This window comes from Sceloporus occidentalis, unplaced genomic scaffold (genome assembly GCF_023333645.1).
Source record: "Sceloporus occidentalis isolate IW3139 unplaced genomic scaffold, rSceOcc1.0.p SCAF_9, whole genome shotgun sequence".
Taxonomy (NCBI): domain Eukaryota; kingdom Metazoa; phylum Chordata; class Lepidosauria; order Squamata; family Phrynosomatidae; genus Sceloporus; species Sceloporus occidentalis.
Genome location: NW_028316989.1, coordinates 32,508,084 through 32,532,812, shown reverse-complemented (window position 1 = coordinate 32,532,812; position 24,729 = coordinate 32,508,084). Strand labels below are relative to the sequence as shown.

Sequence of the window (24,729 nt, the reverse complement as noted above, 5' to 3'; positions counted from 1 at the left end):
GCTAACTCATTTAAACTCAATGTGGATTCACAGCCTTGTAGGATTCACAGTACAATCCTGGAATTTGTAGTTTAGTGAAGTAATCATCCCGCTCTGTCAGAGAGCTCTGGCACCTCACTAAACTACAAAACCCAGGATGCTGTCGGATAGAGCCAGGCAGTTAAAGTGTTGGCAAACGGTTTTAATTCTGCAGTGTGGATATACTCATAGCCATGGGAGCCACCACTGGGATCTTGTTTCATTGAGAGCACAGGGCCCTAGCCTTGGTGATGGCTTTGGAAAGGCATCCTGAATATGAACAGTGACAGCAGACTGATACAATCTACCATACAATTTCAGGGTATTCTGCAAAAGCAATGGCAAGAGTTAAAAATCTCTCGCCCTTCTTGACTTGCAAATGAAGGGAGGGAGAAGACCCTTTTCAATCATCTTTTCATTAGCGCCTCATCTGGCTTCATCGACCAAGGATGCTCCCAAGAGCTTTGCAAAGGGTCCTTCCTCTAATTCAAAGACTCAGCAGTCTTTTGGAGCTTGTTGCATAGATTTTCACCTGCACCACCAGCAGCCATGGAAAAAATTGTGGGGGGGAAAGTAAATGCAGGGTAAAGGGGCTTCAGAGCAAAAGTGTGTGTGTGTGTATTGAATGAGGGAAGGCTATTTGGGGTGATGATATTTGCCGATGGAAGACCAGTATTCTTAAGTGACAACCAACTGGAGAGATCTCCAATGAAACAACAAGACAAAGAAGTCAGCAGCCATCATAGCAATGAAAGTGTGTGTGAATTTTTTGTATTTAAATCCTGCCTTTCTTTCTTTTTCCTTTTAAAAAAATCTTATTTCATCAACACACATTTACACATAACTCATAACACATTAAAACTCTTAAGCACAAACCATTTAACAACAAAAAACAAACAGCAGTTACACAATTCAACCATACTAAAAATTACTTCCAAAAAATCAAAGAGAATATGGTAATTACTCTCTCTATCTACCTAACTCTTTTCACTAAAACATACATTTCTTAAATATGTTCTAATTTCTAATCCCTACTTGATGGATATAGTTGTGACATATATATATATATATTTTCCTTTTGCTTATAATGATAATCTATTGAAGCACTATTTTATTACCCTTATTATCATTATTATTCATCTCTGTCGTAAAATCACTTATACCATAACATATCTTAAAACCTTTGTACCTTTGCATCCACATTACAGAAATAATCCAGTCTGACACCACTTCAGCTGCCATGGCTCCATCCTATGAAATTCTGGAAAAGTGTAGTTTGTTGTGGCACCACAGCTCTCTGACGGAGATGGCTAAATGTCCCACAAAGCTACAATACCCAGAATTCCATAGCATTGAGCCACGGCAGTTAAAGTGATGTCAAACTGGACTGCATCTGCGGTGCAGATGCAACCTTAGTCAGACCTCAAATGAATCCCACAAAATGCTGAACCCTATCCTCACATCTTGGTGAACTCTTTTCAATTTCACACTAAAACCCAGAGCAGGCTCCACTGGATCTAACCCCTACATAATGCTGACTCTCACCAAAATCGGAAGCTGCATGAATGGCCACACAATACAGCAAACCAACCTTGCACGCGAGAGTCATTTCAGAGCCAAAACATCAAGCCTGAGTGCCATGAAACGAAACAGAGGTTAGCATCATGGAAATTTCTCATCCAACCTGTAGTTACAGTGCTATTGCTAGGCAATTTCTTTCTGATAGCACACTAAATAATGAGAACTGGGATGCAAACCAGTTAAGCAGTGCAGTTCTATTACATTTATGGACCTAATTACATTTCTCTTCCACCTGTCTTCAATGACAGGGCTAATGGTGGTATACCTGGCAATCTTCCCATAAAGTTCTCCCATTCAGGCATTGACTGCTTTGAATACTAGTGTCACCACCCCCTTTGGGGTCATCTCAGACCCCCTATTGATGCCCCTGTTCTGGGGTTTTGCCTGAACTTTAAAGGGGCTATCCGAGTTGTGAGTCCCACTCCCAAAATACGTTTGCATCCAGATAGTTCCTTTCAAGTTAAAATTAAAACCTAGAGTGGATGGACCATGGCCACCAGCCACCACTGCGGCCACCTTGTAAATCTGCAACACAAATGTGGACTATAGATGGAAAAATAATAACCTCCTGCAAGAACAAACGTTGCAGTCCACAATACATTCAAAGAGCTATTGGCAATTTGTTCCTCATCTAGTCCTAAAGAGTCCTTTGATTGTTTTTGTATTGTCTCAAAGAGGTTTTGTGTTGCATGATGGTTATTGCCTTTGGCTACGCACCCCCATTTCTATTTTTATTAATTTTTTCATCGCCTCCTGTCTTATGTCTCATCTCAGATCAACACTAGCTGAGAACACCAATGAGTCACCAAGGGAGCAAGACCGTCACGTTCCGGGAAGTTAAATCATGCCCCCTGGCCATTGCTATTGCAAGCTCTGTTATTAATAAAGATGTGGTCAAATGAAGACTCAGACTCATCTTTGGGTTGGGAGGGAAAGATGCAAAAACTGAAGCATCAAAAGAAGAGAGGTAAACAAAAAGGAGCAATCTAAAATAGACGTATACAAAGGTTTGAGCATTGGACGATGACTCTGGAGATCATGGTTCAAGGCCCTGCTTGGGCATGAAAAGTGGGTGACCCTGGGGGAGTCACACACTCTCAGCCCCAGAAAATCCCACAATAGGTTTGCCTCAGTGTTGCCAAAAGTCGGGAAAAACTTGAAGATGCACAACAAGAACATATTGTTGGGAGATTAATGCAAGAAGAAAAGAGGAAGATAGGGAACATGTCTTTGGAGATGGCTTACAGAAACTTTAAAAGGGTGGATAAAGATGAATTAAGTGTACGATACAGGAAAGCAACATATTATTCAGTGTTGTGGTGGTGTTGGATATTACAAACCTTCTAGACTTATACATGAGTATATACAATATCCCGCAACATTGCACTGATGAAAACAGCAACAGGTGGCCAAGGAACATCAGAGGATGGTCAAGATGGGGAACATTATTAAGACTAGACAAGCTAGGAGAAGTTGAAGCTTTTTGCTTTTGCCTGAGTCTACAGGAAAGGGGAAAATTTTGCTCCCGCCTCTCCGCTCTCTAGCTGAGTTGAGTGCAAACTGCTTTTGCACTTTGAACTCCATCTGCAGCTGTTGAAGTAAGCTAAGGACAAAGGAAAGAGTGAGAGAAGGAAACAAACTGGGACATTTTTTTAAAAAAAAACAGCTGAAAAAGTGGGACAAGACAAGATTAATTGAGATTGTTGCTGCTAAATCAGGACAGTTGGAGAGTATGCTGTCAGAGCACATGCTCTTCTGGTTTAGGCTGTGGGTGGGGTGCTTTTGCTACAGTTTCTCCCCAGCAAGACATGATTTTCACAAGCAAGCCACAACATGAAGCATGGAGGTCCCAGTTCAATGTATGGAAATTGCTTTGCCAACAGCCCGTCTTGACCAAACTTGCCATCTTGAACATACACTGATATCTCATGTCCACATCCATCCTGGTTTTCCTCTGAGAAATGCTAGAAGGTATGAACTTGAAATAACTCCTTTCTCTCGGAATGAGGCCAAAGACAGTCCAAGGCTTTCTCTCCCTGCCCTCGCCATACAACCACAATTGCACAACCATACCATCAGCCACATCTCTACAGGTGACACATCACAAGTCTCCTGCCAGCCTTGTTTGCCACAGTTGTCTCCCTCTCCATGTTGGCCTGGTAACAGGGACTGGGCCAATGCTATTCCCACGGGGCCCATTGATGGCTGAGAGAAGAAAATGAAAGGTTAAATGCAAAGCTTCTCTCCTTGAATGTGAGGTGACAGCTGTAATCATGCTGTGATGGGGAATCAAAGCCATGATCATCATCACAGGAGGCAAAAGGCTGTGACTAATGACTCTTTGGCTGGAGAGGCCTGGCAGAGAGGCAAGATGGAAAATCTCTTCCAAAACAAATCTCTTCCAAACAAATGAGCAGCACACGACAGGAGCCATCACTGGTTTCTTTCTCTGGCTGCTTAGATTGCCAAATCTAATGTGGGGGCTCCTTGACTGCATCCACACTGCAGAAATAATTCAGTTTGTTTGTCTCTGGGTTTGACCTCCAAGCAAGGACCCTTTCTTTCTAGGAGGGCACCTCCCTTTAAAAGTACCCCTTTCAAATGCACCCCCTGAAAAATATGGCCAAAATCACACAGCAGTCTTAAGGTTGGTGAATGGTGGAGGAATTATTCTCAGCAATATAAGTGTTTCCTTCATAAAATCATGGAATCTATGAATGGCGGAGGAATTATTTTTAGCCATTTTAGTATTTCCTTCATATATACTGTATACATATACAAAGGGAGGGAGATGAATTAAGTCCCAGAGACTGGGACATGCTTGGATGCACTGACTACATTTCTAAGCTAAATTTCAGCTACTTGGACCTACCTTTTTGGTTCCCCAGGAAAATAAACTGAATGGGTTTCGTATGCGGGACCGACTGTTGTCTGACTTTTTCTGAAGACGCAGGATTCCAAAGCCAAAAACAGATGGAAAAACAATTCTCAGTTTTTTAGACTTGATACTTGCTCTAGAGTAATTTCCCAATTCAAATACACTGGATTTCAATGTTTTGCGCATTGCACCAGAAACAAAGAAGGAAGTCAAAGGTGTTTCCCTTCAATCAGCAGTATCCAGTGCAAGGATGAGCATAGAGTTTTTTAGGGTCACCATAAGTTCGAAATGTCATGAAGCCACTCAATTACAAAGAGCACTTGTTCCTATCGTTCCAAAATGTGAAACTGTTCACGTTTTTAACCATTCAGATTTTAAAACCTACAAGTTGCTTTGCACGCACTTTACTCATCCCCCCCCCCCAAAAAAAATGCCACATAAGCCTCAGATTTGCAGATTCTTAAGGCAAGGTGTGTCTTTCCTCACAAGTCTCAGAAAGTGTGAAAACACTACTTTCATCGATAGGGTCAAGTTGAAATAAATTCTTTTCCATAGAGAGTTATGAAAAACAGAAGGATGGCCATAAGCCATTTCCTATCTTCTGTTTTCTGGCTTGCAGATTTAATACTGGAGCATTCTAGATGCACTCAGTATGCAAAAGCATGCATATACAGTTCCCAAACGCATATTGGTGATGTATGCAGGATTTTTACAGGATTTTCTAATCACTCAAGAGTCATGGTCTGACACAGCTCAGATGGAGCAGGGACTACTAGGAATAGCTAAGAAATTTGTTGTGTTCACATTTTAATGTGAGATTTCCCCAATTCATCGCTCCTGCAACCTGAGTGCAATTTGTGATCAGAAGTATGCATTCTTCCAAGCCATTCCCAAAAACATGCTTTCAAAAACATGTGCACCATTGAAAAACTGTCCACACACTTTAGCTAATGGATCTACGCATACATTTGAAGGGAAATCTAGCTGAGTATGTGATCAGCTCTTCTACTCACGCTATTTTTTAACATATATACATGTGTGTTAATTGTGATCATGCATTCAATGCAGACTTGGACCACATAAAGGGAAGGCCCTTTTGCAGACTCTTTTTCATATATTCGCTGTATTTTGTTCTGCTTGTTGCCATCACATCCCATCTGCAATGGCTGGGGATAGTTGTAGCATTGTGGGATGGCAGCCAAGTGGTCAATACTTTTGAAGCTGCTATGCCAATAACAAGTTGTTGTTGTTGTTGTTATGCTGCCATAGCTAATGGACAGGCATGTTAGAGGAAATGTCTCTTTTCAGCCACTGGAGAGAATATTCAGCAAAATCATATCTCAGTTGTGTTGCCTACAGCCAGCGTGGGGCAGCGCACTGAGCACTGAACTACAACTCTGGAAACCAGGGTTCAAATCCCAACTTGGCCATGGAAACCCAGTGAGTGATTTGGGTGAGTCACACTCTCTCAGCCTCAGAGGGTGGCAATGGCAAGTTGCTTCTGAAGAAACTTGCCAAGCAAACTCCAGGATAGGTTCACTTTAGGGTCTACATAAGTTAGGAATGACTTGAAGGCACACAACTCCGACAAAGCGCAGAGTCTTACCGGGAACCATTTTATCCCCAATTACTTTTCCATTCAGCCTGTCTGCATTTGGCAACTCACCTCAGGTGTGAGAGATTCCTCATCAGTATCATTGGCCATGTCTTTATTTTATCTTAATATTTTTTCTTGGCTGTTACTTTAGGAGCTCTCCTTCCTTGTCCTCAAGGCACTTCTGGCTCAGAATGAAGCCCAGTTCAAGCACTGAAAACAACCATTGCTTTCTGGACTTTGAAAGAGACGGAACCATGCTCCATTCTAGATTCTGCACATTCTAGCAGAGATCAGACAAAGGAGAATTTAGCTGAAAACTGGGAAGTGGGCTTACTCAGTGGCTTTTGAGGTTGAATGATAGATAGTAGTTTTAATTCCATCACAACCATCTGGTTGTGACATCACCAGCATCACAGATCTGGGGCCAGCATCATTACCTCACTTTTTAGAGGGAAATAATATTGATTCTGGGTATTTACTGACCACATTTATACAGATCAGACATTTATAGATTCATAGATGAATCTTGAAAATAAAATCTTAATGCTGGTTTTACATGGTAAAGATATGTCAAATATATCACATAAGATCCTTGTTCTAAATAAGCCATTTGCTGCAATACTGGAGCCCTTGGAGGTCTCTCATTCATAGGGTTGTCATAAGTTGAAGCTGACATGGGCTGCGTCTATACTGCAGAGTTAATGCAGTTTGACACAGCTTTAATTGTCAAGGCTCCATTCTATGGAATCCTGAGATTTGTAGTTTTGTGAGATATTCAACCTTCTCTGTCAGAGAGTTCTGGTGCAACAACAAGCTACAAATCTCAGGATTGTATAGAATGGAGCCTTGACAATTAAAGTAGTGTCAAAGTGTATTAATTCTGCAGTGCAGATGCAGCCTGCGTTAGCAGGTCTTCCTTTCACTGAAGCTATACAGAGGGGGAACTGCTGCATTTACAAGAGTTTGTGCAACCGCTCTTCCTCCCTCCTTTCCGCCTTGTGTGATTTATGACCCGTTGTTGGAACACACCCGCTTTTTATCCTCCTCCAGAGACCTCATAAAATAATAGTGGGCTCAGTCATATGAAGATGAACTGAGCACAATGTAAGCTTTCCTTAACTCAATGGTTCCCTGGGCGCCCTTAAAACAAGATGGAGGCCTCCTTGCTCAGGCTAAATATAGAAGAGCAAATGAGCAAGGAGCCCAAAGAGGAAAAACAAGCTCTGGTGAATGCAGTAAGATTGTTTTTCTGCCAGTGTTGGGGAATAAAGCCTACACGGCTCATGCAGACCCCAGACCTATTTTTCAGGACTCTTAAGCGGTTTGGGCATTAGATTACAACTCTGGAGAGCAGGGTTCAAATCTCAGCTCAAGCATAAAAACCCACTGGGTGACTTAGTTTTTTGTGGGTTTTTCAGGCTGTGTGGCCATGTTCTAGAAGAGTTTATTCCTGACGTTTCGCCAGCATCTGTGGCCAGCCATAGATGCTGGTGAAATGTCAGGAATATACTCTTCTAGAACATGGCCCCAAAGCCCAAAAAACCCACAAAAACCTATGGATGCCAGCCATGAAAGCCTTTGACTTCCTACTGGGTGACCTTGGACAAGTCACACTCTCTCAGCCACAGAGAATTGCAATTGCCTGGAAGAAACCTGCCAAGAAAACCCTATGGTTGGTTCTTCTTAGGGTCTCCATAAGTCAAAAAAGATTTGGAGGCATACAACAACAACGTCACCCGAACACCCCTAAATTGATTTTTTTTCTGCACAATTTTGTGATGTTTTGTCCCCCAAAGCCACCAGAATGTCGTAAAATGTTTTTAATGGGGGGGGGGGATCAAACTCCAAAGTGTATTGGGTGTGATACCCTTGAAAGGAATTTTCTTTCCCCTGTATTTCTATGAGAAATTAGAATATTAGGCTTGGTAAATCAAAGATCCAAGCATTTTTTTTTCTAGGGAAAGAAACATATTTCTGTCTCCTACTCTGATTGACCAGCATTGGAAGTGCATGGGAGCCCTGAGCATGGATACAGTTGGCCCTTCTTATGATACAGTGTGAAGGTGCCAGAACATCCTTAAAAGCATCAGATCCTATCTAGTCTTGGAAACTAAGCAGGGTCAGGTATGGTTAGTAGGTGGGTTGGAGATTACCAATGAATACCAGGTGCTTCAGGCTATATTTCAGAGGAAGGAACTGGCAAAACCGTCCCTGAGTATTCATTGCCTAGGAAAAACCCTATGAAATGAATAGGGTTGCCATATGCAACATGAAGGCACATACATAAATACACATTGGCGCAGCCTTCCAAGGTCTCCTGAGGCTAATGTGACCCCATAGCCTCCCACAGTTGTCCATCCCTGCTTTAAGGAGAGTTACTGAGAAAGCCTGTCTACCAAGAAAATCGTCCGATATCATTTGCAACAGGCTGTGACTAGAACTGGGTCCACCTTGATTTGACGCATTGTTCACATGGAAATGCGTCCCATTTCTTTCAAAGGGACTGGCATCTAAAGACGTCTGCTTCATCTCGAAATCCAGTCCTTCTGTTCCCAAACTGCTGGCGTTTGCCTCCTTGGGTTGCCAACCCAATGATGCGTGAGTCTTTTGCTCCAAGCAGACTGCAGCTTTATGCCCCCTTTTATTTGAGAAACTCTCCAGAATCCAAAGGTTGGTTCCAGAGTCCCCATGGAAGATGTTTTGTCCTTCGTTGCTCCAGTTAATGATTGATGCCTCCTTTAATGAACAGCAATAAGAAGAGAAAAAGGACAGGCAGCTTGGGAAACTGACTTCACAACCCATTAGGCAAAGGACAGGGGTTAAACAGCACCATTACAGCAGCCTTAACAGCCGTATAACAAGACGTTTATTAGTAACTGGGATAATCTAACTGGGATAATCTGCAGTTCTTAGAAGAGAAGGAAGATACAGAGCCAATAGCAACAAATGTCCCTAAGAATTTTATTATCCGCGAGGGAGAACAGATAACTTTAACAACCACAAAAGAACAGATAAAGTCAACAATTACTGGGAGGCAATGATCACCTTGCAACATGCTCAAGTGTCAGTATTGACACACTGAAACCAGACACCTGGTAACAAGCACACCTGCTGAAAGTCCCTCTTCTGCACACTTTGGCAGAAAGGCGGCCTATAAATGAAGTAAATGAAATGAAATAAATCAATGCATGCACAATCATTAATGGTACAGGAGCACTCTCCAATGTTCAGTCTGGCAACACTATGTCTAAAACATGCATATGTCCCGCTGCAGAAACAATTAGACGTTTTCCTCCAATGCAAAAATGTCTGCATTCACTTTGAGGCTGTGGAAATGGCAGTTGTGCATGTGGCATCATATTGCGTGCACACTTGCACATGCCAGTGTATGTTGTGCTTACAAATTGGTTTGGCTTGTGCATTTTGGCTGCTGTCCTATTAATGGCATATGCAAACATAAGTAAGTCAATTTTATACCTGCATACATCTCTTTCTTGGTTGATGCAGAGGCTTATATTGATCCCTCCACATCGAATAAAGCTCCCACAACCTACCATAGAGCTGCTGCACCCTTTTCCCCCTGATCATTTCATGGCTTGTGATAGCACCAGGGAACTGGAGAAGCATCTGGTTATGTCCCTGAAGTGAGATGCAAAATTATTAAATCAGTTATTCATAGTAAACCAGTATTATTATTATTATTATTATTATTATTATTATTATTGGGATGGTTGGTGATGCAATAGATCTGTGGTACATCTGGGGTTGGTAAATGGCTACTTTTGGGTCCATACAGGATTGTGGCCAATGCTGGGCAACATTGCACTAAGGAAGTGGCATTGTACAACCACGGCTTAACTCCATGAGCATTAAGTTACACTCTATCTCCTCAGTGGGTGATCTCAGCCCTCAATGACTATCATACCATGTTGGCAAGTCTGGCTTTACCATTAGAGAGGCTGTCATCTTCAGTGTCAGTTTCCAGGAAACAGGAAGCACAATCTCGTAGAAATGTGCTGCGAACCCCACACAGTGGTGTTGGTCTGCAGTCCCTAAGCTAGCTTGTTGCCTTATATACAGTGCAGGATGCTGTCCCACTGTTAATATTGAACTAAAATCCAACTGGTGGATTAGGCTCCAACACATGTGAGGGCCAGTGTGGTGTTGTGGTTTGCACATTGGGCTATGACTTTTGAAATCAGGGTTCGATTCCCCGCTCAGCTATGGAAACCCACTAGGTGACCATGGGTCACACTCTCAACCTCAGAAAACGCTGTGATATATTAACTTTAGAGTCACTATAAGTCAGAAATGACTTGAAGGCATACAAAAACAACATTTTCATCAAATGGACTGGTATGCTGGCATCTGGCACCTATTGGATTGTCTTGGCTTTGCAGCTGAAATTTAATGTACCATTTCTACCAACAATCTTGTGAAAGGGATTGTTCTTATCCTAATCCATAACTACCCATCCTTTCAGTTAGTGTTCTAACTAGTACCTTATGGATAATGATGATGAAGGTGAATGATGTATTCATCAAGCGCCAAAGGGTGTCTGCATGATATACAGATATTTTAAAATAAACATGACAGTTTGTGCCTGCAGGTCCCAAATGTAATAGACATGACACACAATTTGCTGGATCCAGGAACTTTTTTTAAAAAAAGCAAATCTTCTCTAATATGATGCATTTTCATTTATTATAATGTTATTCTTTCAGTATTCTTTTCTCCTAATATGTGGTAGTCGCTTCCTAATTTACACAATTTGTATCTACTTCTCACTCTCTTTCTCTCTCTCTCTCTTTCTCTCCATCTCTCAGTCTGTTTCTTTATCTCTCTTTTTTGATGTGCATCCTCCAAATATAGAATATAGAAAATATATTCAATTTGCCCATCAAAGAACACAGACGCCAATAATTCTACCGCACGATATTACACTTTTCTTCTATCCCTTTTTATTTAATTCAGTCAATACACAACCAAAAGGGTTAATCTATTAAAGGGGTGGGAGAATCAAATCACACACGCTGAAGCTTTCTCCCAAGAGGTCTTTAAGTTCAATGATATCATAGGACTCCCCAGTGTTGATAATTAAATATATGGTGTGCTCTATATGGAATTATTTCATTAAAGCGGTTGATCTTTAGAGATGTGCAAGACTGTTTCTTTAGGCTTTCTTATTTTGCTTGTTGCTGTCTGTTGATCTCCAAGTGTGCAAAATTAACATTTGCATGTTGGATTTTATCGCATTGTCTCTCCCTTCCCTGCAAAATCATCTTTGACCTACACAAGCATTTGGCTTAGATTTGGCACTGCTTTCAGCTGCTATGGAACTGCTCCTGGTCTGCATCTGTCCATCTCTGCTTTCTAGGGGTAATCGAAGCCCTAGAAATAATCTGATTTGAGGCTGTGAAATCTCATTTGAAGGTCTATTAATGCATAGCTGGAATGACACAGGCCCCATCCTGTCTCCACCAACGTGAGACACGGAAAGCAATTTCCCTGGGAAATCCATCTCCCGGAACAGACCAAAGAAGGGGGTGTGGAAGTATCAGAAAGCAATTATCTTTAGGAGGGAGATTAAAACAATATCTGTGATATTCTTCCTTCTCTTACCCCTATCTCCCATCTAGAGAGGGTTGGACAGGGAAGGACTGCTGAGCAATGCAGAAGGATTTAGGTCCTTAAAATATGGCTCCAAGGCACTTCCGCGAAGAAAGTAATTAGCAGGCTGACATGCTTATTCCCTTTTCTGTTGCCTGACCCAAGCCAAAGAAATTTTAATCAATGTTGCTTCAAATCTCCCATAAATAAAACATCCGGGCCTCGTAGGATGCAAAAGCTGAAAACAGAAGTGACACCGTGACGACAATTAATGCCGTATAATTGGACCCAGTATTGGCAAAGGGCTTTGGGGGGCAGAGGCAAGATAATTTAACGCAGATTAGTTGCCCCTAATGGACTTTAACCATGCCTTTGTACTCCCAACCAAGGTGGTTAAAGACAGGGACAAGGATGTACATTTTGAATGAAGAGACAAACCCATGTGACAAAGATTATGAAAGAAGAGGCATCCTACAGAGGGGTTACATAGATGCAAAAGAGCAGTCCCATTTGGTATTCAAAGTCCACTTGGGATGTATAAATCCCTCTAGATATGTTACATTCCACTTCCCCATGTATTCAACCATTCTGTTCCATCTCATTTCCACATTATTCTGGGACTTAAAAAAAAATATGCACATGTGAATATCAGAAGAGCTCTGCCAGTGTGGTCTAGTGTTTTAGAGCATTGGACTATGACTCTAGAGACCAGGGTTCAATTCCCTGATCAGCCATGGAAACCCACTGAGTGACCATGTGTGAGTCACACATTCTCAGCCTCAGAAAACCCCATGATACGTTCGCCTTACAGTCCCCATAAGTCAAAATCAACTTGAAAGCACACAATTTCAGATCAGGTATTTGACTTAGATAGTACATCATTCTATTCTCCCAATGATGAACGTTGGGAAACCAGCCAGCAGCACATGAGTGCAACTGCACCATCCACCTCTTATCTCCCAGAAACTGATATACCTAAGTACACTAAAAGTCAAAAGGACTAAATGAGGCTATTGTACTTTGGACACATCATAAGATTACACGATAATTGGGGAAAATATGGTAAGGGTAGGAAAAATTGAAGGCAAAAGGAAAACAGAAAGACCACATTCAATCCATGAAGCCATAGCCCTAAGTTGGCAAGACCTAAGCAGGGCTTTTTAAGAGTGGAGCCCTTGGAGGTCTCTTATTCATAGGGTCATCATAACCCAATGCTGACTTGACAGCAAATAAGAACAAGCTGCTTTTTTGACTACTGGAGATGATCTATAATCATCCTGACCAGTAGCAACTGATGGCCCTAATCTTCATGAATGTATCTCTCAAAACCGTCCAGTTTGACAGCCATCACTGCACTGTGCGGGAGTGAGTTCCACAGTTCAGCTATGCGCAAACTTGCTTTGTTGTCATACACATCTCTTCTTTACACAGACACAGATGCACACACATTCTAAATGCACCTAGCCTCAACATCTGGATTGGCCTACCTGGCTTTCCCCAACATACACATTTTTAATTTAGTTTTGAGCCATCAAACTACATCACAGAACGTGAAGTGAAGATGACTAGCTGAATTCCAGTTTCTCTCTTAGTCCAAGAGATGGGACAAGGCCAGTTTTATGCATTCCGAGGAAGGAGGCTCAAGACTACAAAAGCTCATACTACCAACTCCTTTCTTTCAGCTAGTCTCAAAGGTGCCACAAGATCCCTATACATACTGATTCTCCAGACTAACATGGCTATGCCTTTGAATTCCATTTGTACATTGATACACGTAACACAGTAGTGAGATAGGAGAGAAACGGGACCTGGCCCTTGAGTTCTCCCCTGTTCCTGCAATGCATATCCCCTCCTCCCTCCATCCAGGGAAAAGGTTTTAATGTATTGATCATGTAGGGGAGAGAGTTAAGTGGCTGATGGGAATGCACTATGTCATTTGCAAGGCGCCATATTTTTTCCCCCTTGTTGTTGGACTTTATTTTTTTCCAAAGCAGCCTTGTGGGAACTCATTAACCATCATCTTGTCTTCTTGGCAGTAAAGAGAGAGAGTGGTGGATGGTGCTTTCTTCTCTCCCTCCCACTTCTCAGTTTTGACCCTCCTCCTTCCAGACATTCCCAGCAAAGCAAAGGTTTCCAAGGAAGGAAGGTGAAACCATTGCTCCAGAGAGAACGGCAGCTTTGATCCCGGGACCCCCTGAGGCCTAACATTTTGTTGCTGAATTTCTATTCCCTTCCACTTATGCAGAAAAGCATTGCCAATTCACCTGGAGAACAATTAGCACACCAGGCTGGATGGTGCGCCACACATTGTCTGCTCAGTTAAGTGAGTTTTTACCCGTTCCTCGATTTCTCAGCAGCTCTGACACAATCTCCTCCTTTTATTTCATATATATATATATATATATATATGAAAGCAATTTCCCCCTTTTAAGCCCATTTACTTGTCTTGTAAAAGCTGACACTTGACACGTGCTGAGCAATTATTATTACAGAGAACGAAGGAACGGGTGGCGCTGAATACATAATTATTACCTTATCCAAATAGATGATGACTGCTAGCAACCGATCCTTCAAGATCTTGTCATAGAAGCCGAGGAAATCTAGGGAGTATTCGTTTTTTCCGAGGAACGTATCCAGGGGTAGCAGCGTAGGCCATGGAGCAAAGTGCAATGGCAAATACTGGACAGTCACAATAAGCTTCAAAAGCTTGCATCATGTATTTTGTGCATTTTGGTTGGCCCCCAAAAGATACCACTGTTTTGTGGATTTTGGACATTATTAAATTTCCCAGGGAGTTAGTAGCTTCATATATATTCACCATCCATGGATTCCACCATCCACAGCTTGAAAATATTTTTAAATGCCAAAAAAAAGCTATTTATTCTGCCTGATTTTTAAAAAACCCTAGACCATTCTTTTCTTAACAACTCCGTTCAGCAAAAATAATCTGAGTGCATTTTATAATACCGTTTCTCCTTTAAAAACATTGTTTCAATAATAGACACTGGAACAGCAGCAGGCAGATGCAAAATTCCTTTTGTTCTTGTTTTGGTAGCAAAAGGAATGGTAAATTTAACCTCAATTGTTCCTCCTGAATTATATGACTAGACCAACCTATAATTTAAAAATCACTTCACTTGCTGAAGAGATTGTAATTACATTGCAGAGAGAAACATGGAAAAGATTGTCTAAAGATGTGAGCTGTTAAATAGCAGAACAGCGTTCCTTGGAAAACGAAGACTCCAAAATCTCCACCATTTCACAGATGAAACCTGGGACAGCTGTGACCACGCAGCATCCAAGTGTGGTCAAGATGGCAAGTGTTATTAATATGGAAGAACATAATATGGAAGCGAAGAGAGGCTGCAGCAGTTTGCTTTTGCCTGAGTCTACTGGGAAGGGCAAGATCTCTTCTCTTTCCACTGCTGAATTAACTGAGTTCAAAGTGCTTTTGCATCTGAACTCCATTTGCAGTAACTGAACTCAGTTTGCAGTAACTGTACTTCAGTTACTGCAAACTGAGTTCAGTTACTGCAAACGGAGTTTAGATGCAAATGCATTTTGAACTCAGTTGAGTTGAGGGCTGAGAGGGAACAGAGAGGGAAGAGAGAGAAACTAGGCCATTTTAAAAATAGCTGAAAAAGTGGAATGGCATAGGATTAATTGGGACTGTCCCTGCCAAAGGGATACAGTTGGAAGGTATGGGACTCTCCTTCAAGTAGGTCTGGTGGTGCCCATATGGTGCCCATATCTTGACTACAGTCTGAGCTTTAAAGGAGTTATTCAAGGCACTGAAAACTATTCCCAAAATCAGTTCATGGTCTTGATGGCTCCTTACAAGTTTATTCTAAAACCTGTAGTGGATTAACCATCCCACTGACATGGGTGCCACTGGCCACCACCATTCAAGCTTAGCATGGAAGACCACCTCTCAAAAATATTAGTATGCAAAGAGACCTTGTGGCACCTTTGAGACTAACTGAAAGAAAGAAGTTGGCAGCATGAGCTTGCGTAGACTTAGGTCTACTACTTCCTCAGATGCATTTGGTGGGGAGGAAGTAGACTGAAATCTACGAAAGCTCATGCTCTTTCTTTCAGTTAGTCTCAAAGGTGCTATAAGATCTCTTAATCTACTGGTTTTATAGACTAACATGGCTATGTCTATGAATTCTATCAGAAATATTGTGAGTAGTGGATTTCTGGCACAGCCATGGGGCAAGACTAGGTTATCCTTGTAGGTGTCTCTAAAGTAAACTTTGTTGTTGTTGTGTGCCTTCAAGTCATCTCCAGTTTATGGCGACCCTCAGACAAACCCACCTTGGGTTTTTTTCTGGTAGTCATTGCCTTCTTCTGAGGCTGAGATGGTATGACTAGCCCAATAGGTTTCTAAGACCAAACATGTACAATGGGCCCTCCACATTCGCTGGGGTTAAGGGCTCAGGACTCCTATGAAAGTGGAAAAACCACAGATAAAACCCCCACTTTTTAAATATAACCTGAGAAAACAGCTATCTAAGAATTTCTAGGTCCTCCAGAGGAACTCTGTGGTTAATATCTTCCAGAAGTTGACTATAGAATATAGGTATGTATGTATGTATGTATGTATGTATGTATGTATGTATGTATGTGTCTTTTTAGATTGTAAGCCTGAGGGCAGGGAACCGTCTAACTAAAAGATTGTATGTACAGCGCTGTGTAAATTTACAGTGCTTTATAAATAAAAGATAATAATAATAATAATAATAATAATAATAATAATAATAATAATAATAATAATAGAATTGTGTTGGGAGACCTACAAATGCCTAGAGAAATGTTTTCTCTTGGAAATCTCTAGATCATCCATCACAACTTTATGGGCAATGCTGGGAAGAGTTGCACAGGAGGGCCTAGAGATTCCTAGAGAGAACATGTGAATAAACAAACCTGCAAAAGTTAAAGCCACAAATGTGGAGGGATGGCTGTATTTGAATTCTGGTCTCGCTGAGTCCTAATCCAGCAGTCATACCACTATACTATGCTGGCTCTCATTCCACCGCTACCTCTGATAAATCTATCAAGGGTTGCTCCCTTCTTATCCAGCTGACAGCCATTCAAAGCCCTACAAATTGCCAGCCCCATGCTCCACTGAGCAGCATTTATGTGCCTTGATGACCTAGCGAGGGGCCTCACATGCAACACGATGATAGTTGGTTTTTCAGCTTCATTGGCCTTCTTGATGAATTGATCGGTCTCTTTTCATTCTGCCCCCTCCATTCTTTTCCCATCCTGCTTAGGCTGCTGCCAGACTGTCGAAACGAATCAGTTCGACACCACTTTAACTGCCATGGCTCAATGCTATGAAATGTGGGGATTTGTAGTTTGGTGGGGGGCACCAGAGCTCTCTGACAGACAGGGCTAAATATCTCACAATCCCAAAATTCCATAGCAGTGAGCAACGGCAGTTAAAGTGGTGTCCAAGTGTATTATTTCTCCAGTGCAGATTTAGCTTTAGGCTGCTGCGGCCACATAGCAGAAATGAAGCAGTTTGACACCACTTTTACTTCCATGGATCAATGCTATGGAATCCTAGGAGTTGTAGTTTTGTGCAACATTTCGCCTTGTCTTTCAGCAATCTGTGGTGCCACCACAAACTACAGATCCCAGGATTCCAAAGCATGGAGTCATGGCAGTTAAAGAGGTGTCAAACGGTATGATTTGTGCAGTGTGGATGCAACCTAAATGTCTTGCCAGCAGCCCTCATGACAGGTACATGGAGATGTGGAGAGCGCAATCTATGGGGAGAGGCATGTAAGAAATAATACTAGTTTATTATCATTATCATTATTATTATTAAAAATCCAGGTGTATTGCAAGCCATGGTAAAGACTGGAGAAATCTATCAACAACGGGGCTCCAGTTGCAGAATAAGACAGACAGCTCAACATTTATCACAGGCCTAAAGGGAGAATTTCCCCTGCTAAGTTGTTGCAATAATGGTTCTGTCACCAGCCAGGCTGTGCAGAGGGTCTCCTTGGTGCATTGTCAGCTTTTAAGAGCTCAAAGATGGTAATCCATCACGTCGCCCCACCCGCCATTTGTCTTCCAGCTTTTATCTTATCAATCTTCCCGTTTGCCAGTAAACAGCCTGGCATTTATAACACCCCATTTATGGCCCACTTAAACCCAAGTGTCTGTTGAGAACTCAAATTTTCAACTTAACCAGCTTAAAAAAAGACACTCTCCTTAGTCTCTCTCAGTATAAAAAAAAAAATGGGGGGGGGGGAGGACTTAAATACATGAGCCTTCTGCCACCTTGAAGCCCAATTGATTTAGTTGAATGCGAGCTTCTGTAGATTATTATTTGGGAGATTATTATTATTTGGGAGATTATTATTATTACCTACTTCGGTATCTGCATATATAGTTTGTATCTGTATATATAGTTTGCCATTGCCATCCTGAGCGTGACTTGCCCAGGGTCACTAAGTAGATATACATGGTTGAGCCGGGATTGAGTAAGGATGATGATAATGATAATGATAATGATTATTATTATTATTATTATTATTATTTTGTATTTTCAGGTTGGGATCCAAACCCAGATCTCCAGAGACATAGTCTAACACTCAACCCACTACACTACACTGGCTCTCTACTACAAATACTTTGGAAGGCTTTATTCCCAGTGCCGCATGGCCAGAAAGAGGAGGTATTTGCTTGCATAGATATACCTCCACGGAACAGCAAAAACTACCTTAGATAATACAAGCCTGTGACTAACATCATATATATATTCTTCAGTATGATTCTTAACACCTGACGAAGAAGCCAGTGGAGCTTCAAAAGCTTGCATCATATACTTTGCTTGGCCCAATAAAGATATCACTGTTTTGTGTATTTATTGTACTTTGCTATATGGCCAACACAACTACCCCTCAATATATGTATAGAATTACGTAGTTGAAGGAAACTTCTAAATTGACTCATGCAGAGCTGAGAAAGTGGAGCCATTTGGCGCGGAGGCAGTTCACAAATGGCATATCTGCTACTCACAGAATATCCTTGCAAGGCAAAAGACATGTACTCCTACCTAGGTATGAAAATATGCACATATTTATTCATCTTGGGAAGTAGATGAGCAACAGTCATGGGGAAACATGGGGGCAGTGAGAAACCCTGATCCCACAGAAATCAATAGTATGCGAGCGGCAACCTGCCCTTTAAACCTTGAATCATGCGCACTAATGAATCCATTCATTAACACACATTAGTAAGAAGCCCCGTCATGCATCTGTTTAAAAACAACACTGAAATTCATTATCCAGAGGCACATACAACATCAGGTGTGTGTAAAGGAGCCCTAGAATACCAAAATGTAAGCTGGAGGGATGGCCCTATTTGAGAAATATAACTTTATTTCTGAAAGGAAATGTTAAGCGAAAGAGATCCAGGCTCAAAATATGTAATCAAAGCAGAATGGCAAGGTTATGGTGGTGGCATGAGCTCTACTTGTGCAAAATTAGGCTTATTCTATACAACATGTTCATCTTTTTTTTTTAAAAGGAAACAGCAAGAATTCAAAAATGATTCAGAAATGTAACCATCGAGTGGTGCATTTCCCCCAACTCTAATTGTGTCCGTTGCTCTTCAAAGCTTGCCCTGTCTCTGATTACTTGAGCAATTCGTATCTCACAAGAGTAATTTTGATTTTTGCTGAATAGATGGAGAAAATGGCCTTTTAGCTAGATTGGGGCTAAGCCATTTGGGGGATTTCCCCCCCAAGATATAAGAGGCAATCAAAGAGACGTGGAGGAAGATACCCCTCCAGGGTCTAAAAGACATGTATTCCTTGCTATGCTCCTTTTGTCTCGAATGCATTTCACTTCAGTGTTGTCCATGCTCAGAGACTGTTGTTTTATTTGATTTGAAAATGCATCTTTTTGGCTCTTAGGCCAGGGAAAACCATGTAGATGAGACAACCTTCTCCCCAAAATAATAATACAATTTTAACAATTAATAATAAAACCCCAATTCATCTGAGGAAGTAGAATGAAGTCTACAGAAGCTCATGCTGCCAGCTTCTTTATTTCAGTTAGTCTCAAAGGTGCTGCAAGATCTCTCTACATAATAAAATCCCCATTCACAAACTGGAGTAGAATTTTCTCCATGCGTGGGGTAGGAGGAGGGAAATGACTTTGTGCCCAGAATATTATTTCCATTTCCCATAAGGTATAAACTATGCAAGCTAAGTAGATATATACAGAGTTGCCAAAATGTATCCATGGCTGCATCCACACTGCAGAAATAGTCCACTTTGACTCCACTTTAATTTCCATGGCTCAGTCCTACGGAATTCCCCTGAAGTTCACAGAACTATAGTTCTGTGAAACCATTTGACCTACTCTGCCTGAGAGCTCTGGTGCCACAACTGCAAATCCCAGAATGCCATAGCAGTCACCCATGGCAGTTAAAGTGGTGGCAAACTGGATTATTTCTGCAGAGAGGGCTAGGGGGTAAGTCACAGAATCCGTTTTGGTGTATTGCTGTTGGCCATCAAGTTGACTTCAATTTATGGCGACCCTACGAATAAGACATTTCCAAGAGCCCTGGTCATGAACTGATCTGCTCAGGTCTTGGAAATCTGTTTTAGCGTAATGTTGTTGGCCATCAAGTTGACGTCAATGGTGACCCTACGAATAAGACATTTCCAAGAGCCCAAGTCATCAACTGATCTGCTCAAGCCTCTAAAATTCAGGGCCATGGATTCAAACCACCTACAATGCACTTTTCCTCTTTTCCTACCACTTCCTACTTCACCAAGCATTATGGCCTTTCCTAATGAGTCGTGTCTTCTCATGATACGGCCAAAGTACAGTCAGCCCTTTGTATCCACAGATTCTTTATCCACAGATTCAACCATCCATGGCTTGAAAATATTCAGAAAAGTAAAAAACTCCAAAAGTAAAAATTGATTTTGCTATTTTATATAATGGACACCATTCCACTATGTGATTGTATGTACAGTTGCCCCTCCAAGTCTGCGGACTCAAAATGTGCAGACTTAGAAATCCACAGAGGGGCGACCGCTATTAACCTTAATGTGCGCGCCCTACATACACACATCCCATTCAAGCCTATGGGGCTTGAATATGCATGAGATTTTGAACTCATGAGGGGGGAGGAGTCTGGAACAGATCCCCCGTGAATTGGAAGGGCCGACTGTAGTGGGACTTGAGCATCCATGGATTTTGGTATCCACTGGGGGTCCTGGAACCAAACCACAGTGGATACCAAAGGCCCACTATACAACAATCTCAAGCTGTATCTGCATTGCAAAATTTAAGCAGTCCCAGTGACTCTCAAACAGTGAGAAGGCTGGACACTGAAGCTTAGCCCCAGATGAATCTGTTTCCAGTTGAGGCTTTTCCCCCCCTGGAGTCTAATGCTAGACTAATCTCAAACACACACACACTGATGCCGCTGTAGCTCTCATGATATGCGCAAGCGGAGCCCTTCTGGCTGGTTCAGTCTCCCCGCACGTGCTGAAGAATACATTACAGAGACATCTTGATGAAGAAGAGAAAATTGTTAGCAGCGTCTCTGGTCCTTGTGGTGCATCTTTGTAATCCAACTCTTATTCCTTCCTTCAGCAGACAGTGGAAGCAACACCTGGCTCTTTGTATGTACCTCCACAACCCAAATACAAGAAAGGAGGATAAGGCTGGTTTTCAGGGGTACAGAGATGGGGAGTGGGGCAAATGAAAGCATTGCACTCTCCCAAAATGAAATCTTCCTTCCGTCTCCAAATTTCTAGCATTGCAATCGAGCCTTTAGAAGTATAGTTTCATGCATCCAAAGGAAAGTATATGCTAGAAACCTGCAAAACTCCCAACACTAACACACCACAATTATGCAATGGGGTCTTATAGCACTTTTGAGACTTAGTGAAAGATGCTGTAGCTTAAGTTTTCATAGATTTGGTCTACTTCTCAGATACATCCAAGTCTAAGAAAGCTTATGCTGCAATGTTTTTCACTCAGTAAGGTCTAAAAGGTGTCAATCTAATCCGATCTGAGACCGCTTTAACTGCCCTGGTTCAATCCTAGGGAATTCTGGGAACTGTAGTTTTGTGAGAGATTTAGCCTTCTGTGTCAGATACCTCTGGTACTACAATAAACTACAATTCCCAGGATTCCCTAGCACTGAGCCAGGGTAGTTAAAGTAGTCTCAAACTGGATTATTTCTGCAGTGTGTTTTGGACCTATGAAAACGTTTTCCCATAGACATACAGACAGATAGACAGAAACAGACAGATTTTTGTATATTGCTGTCCCTAATACATGCAATTTTGTAGTTGATGGAAAAATGATGAAAAGTACCACTTGGAGAATAACCAGTGTATCTTATTGGGGAATAGTAACTGAAAGTAAGGTTTCTTCACTTTAAAATACAGTCATCCCTCCACATTCACTGGGGTTGGAGGCACAGGACCCCCGTGAATGTGGAAAAAGTGAAAATAACAAAAACACTATGTTTTTAACTGAGAGAACACCTCTCTAGGAATGTCTAGGTCCTCCAGTGCAGCTCTGTGGCCAACAGCTACCAGACATTGATCACAGAATTGCACTGGAGGAGCTGCAAACGTCTAGAGGAGTGTTCTCTCTAGGAATCTCTATGTACTTCAGTGCGACTTTTGGTTAACCACAGAGTTGCATTGGAGGACCTAGACATTCCTAGAGAAAGCATATTAATAAAATCCATGAATAATCAAAGCCGTAAAATTCAAAAATGCAAATGTGGAGGGAGGAGCGTTATATATGTCAAATGAAATCCAGACACATCTCTACCTGAAGGAACACTTCTTAGGAGCTGCAATGAATGCATAATATCGTAAGGGCCACCATGCTGGATCAGACAAAGGCCAAACTAATACACCATTCCATTCACACAGTGGCCAAACAGATGAGCATAGGCAAAAAGGACAAGAAAACCAACAGCCTCCTTAATGCTCGTGTTGCCCAGGGATTGATATATCAGCCTCAGTCTTGGAGATGATATACAACCATCATGACAAGTAGTCATTGATCCATCATAAATTTGCCCAATTCAATTCCATTTTAGAGTCATCATGGTGGATGAATGTCAATGCATCTTGTGAGGAGTCAGACGCTCCATTTATTTTTTGGCTCTGAACAAGGAATAGGCATTACTCTGATCAATTGACTTGCTTGCCCCCCAGATGTGACCTCTACTGCGCTGCTTAGGAATCAGTGGATTGCTTGCATAGCAGCCCCTATAAATTCTTCATCAATCACTCCTTGGTCTGCCTTCAGCCTACTTCCAGCAGACCACCACCTCCTTGCTCCCTGAAAAGCATACTGATGTTTCTGTGCATGCAAGCTTTTCCCCAGAGTGCAGAATTTAACCCATCCAAGTCTGCAAGCCGTGTGGCAGACAAGATTTTTCCGCCAGAGAAACTTCAGTGAAGACAGACTCATGCAAAATGAGCCCTGTTGAACAAAGGAAGGAATACAGAGCAGATCAAGAAACACTTACAGACTTAGGGCCCGAACAGAAAGGCCAAAATAAAGCTGCTTTGGGTCACTTTGGAGGTATACTGTTTAAATGACACAGGCATCTTAAGAGGCCAGAAGCTGCACCAAAGCTGCGCTCCAGTCCTTTGGCACAACTTTCAGCCTCTTAGGACGCATGCAGCATTTAAACAGCTTACCTCCAAAGTGACCTGAAGCAGCTTTATTTTGGCCCGTCTGTTTGAGCCCATAGTTATATGAGCTACACAAGTCATTTTTTCCTCAACTGGTTGAAAGGCAAGCCCTTCTAGATCTAAGTCTTACGTTCTTCATTTTTGTAGTAAAAGTATAAAAGGATTTGGGGGCACTTTTAAGAATAATACATGCATTCCAGCATGACATTTTATGAACTACACTTCACTTCTTCAGATGCACGGAGTAAGATTTTAGTATTTCAGAGAGAGAGAGAGAGAGCCAGAGAAAGAGAATGAAAGGAACATTGAGTAGGGATCTAATGCTTCACTGAAACAAGTAATTTTAGCCATTTTCATTCCACTGCAAGAAAGCCTTTTTGGCCACACAATTTTTGAAGCCTACTTGCAATTCAAGACTGATTCTATTTGCACAAAAAGCAGCATTTTCTGTGCAATTTTTTAAAAAAACATTTCTGCATAGAAATACAGTGGAACCTTGCCATACGCGGGGGATCCTTTCCGGATCCCGCCGCATATGGCGATTTCCGCCTATGCTCGAGCCCCATTGTAAACAATGGGGCTCGTGCACAGCGGCGCAGCAGCGCGCGAGGCGCAACGGGTGCGCGTGCCCATTCAATTGAATGGGACGCGCCGCCCCTTCCGCCCCGCGCGCACCAGCGGCTTTGAACGCCTATGCTCAAAGCCGCCTATAAAAAGACTGCGTATGCGGAGGCTCCACTGTACTGCAAAACAATCATGTGTAAGTAAATCTGGAACTGTGAAGATTCCCATCTGGATTCTTTTCCCTGGGGTTTCTCAACATTCAAAAAATATGGGTATAGATTCTTTTTCAACTATTCTTTCCATCCCTAGATCACTGCAAAATTATATGCATGAAGTTCTGACAGTGAAAATGATATTATTATAACACTGGCCATTAACAAAAGTGTTGATAGTAACCGGGGCAGCTGGTGACTTTTTTATCCATGAATCTATTCTGTGTTTAAATCTGAATTTTAAAGCAGCTATCTGAGTTGCTGATTCCTTTCCCATGGACAGTTAATTTAAAGTTATTATTTGTACAAAACTCATGGATGTTTAATAGGAACACTGATAAGAATAGAGGATAAGCGTGAGAGATGTAAATGCAAATGAGAGAAAACTGATATATAAAGATAAAGAAACAAATGCCTATATACGACAGGTATAACATTTAAGTCTGAATGTTTAAAATGTTCTTAGGTAGTTCAGAGTAAATACCAGCATAGGAGTCATCAATTGCCAGTGATAATAGAAATACTGACTTTGAATGGAAAATGATTTTCTTTTGCTTACAGA

At 41.8% G+C, this 24,729-nt stretch overlaps 1 protein-coding gene across 1 annotated transcript in view; it reads right to left on the bottom strand.

Moving 5' to 3' along the window:
* The window catches only part of LOC149307203 (coiled-coil domain-containing protein 33-like), a 138,655-nt gene that overhangs the window by 106,931 nt on the left and 6,995 nt on the right, over positions 1–24,729 (bottom strand). The gene's annotated exons all lie outside the window — the stretch shown is intronic.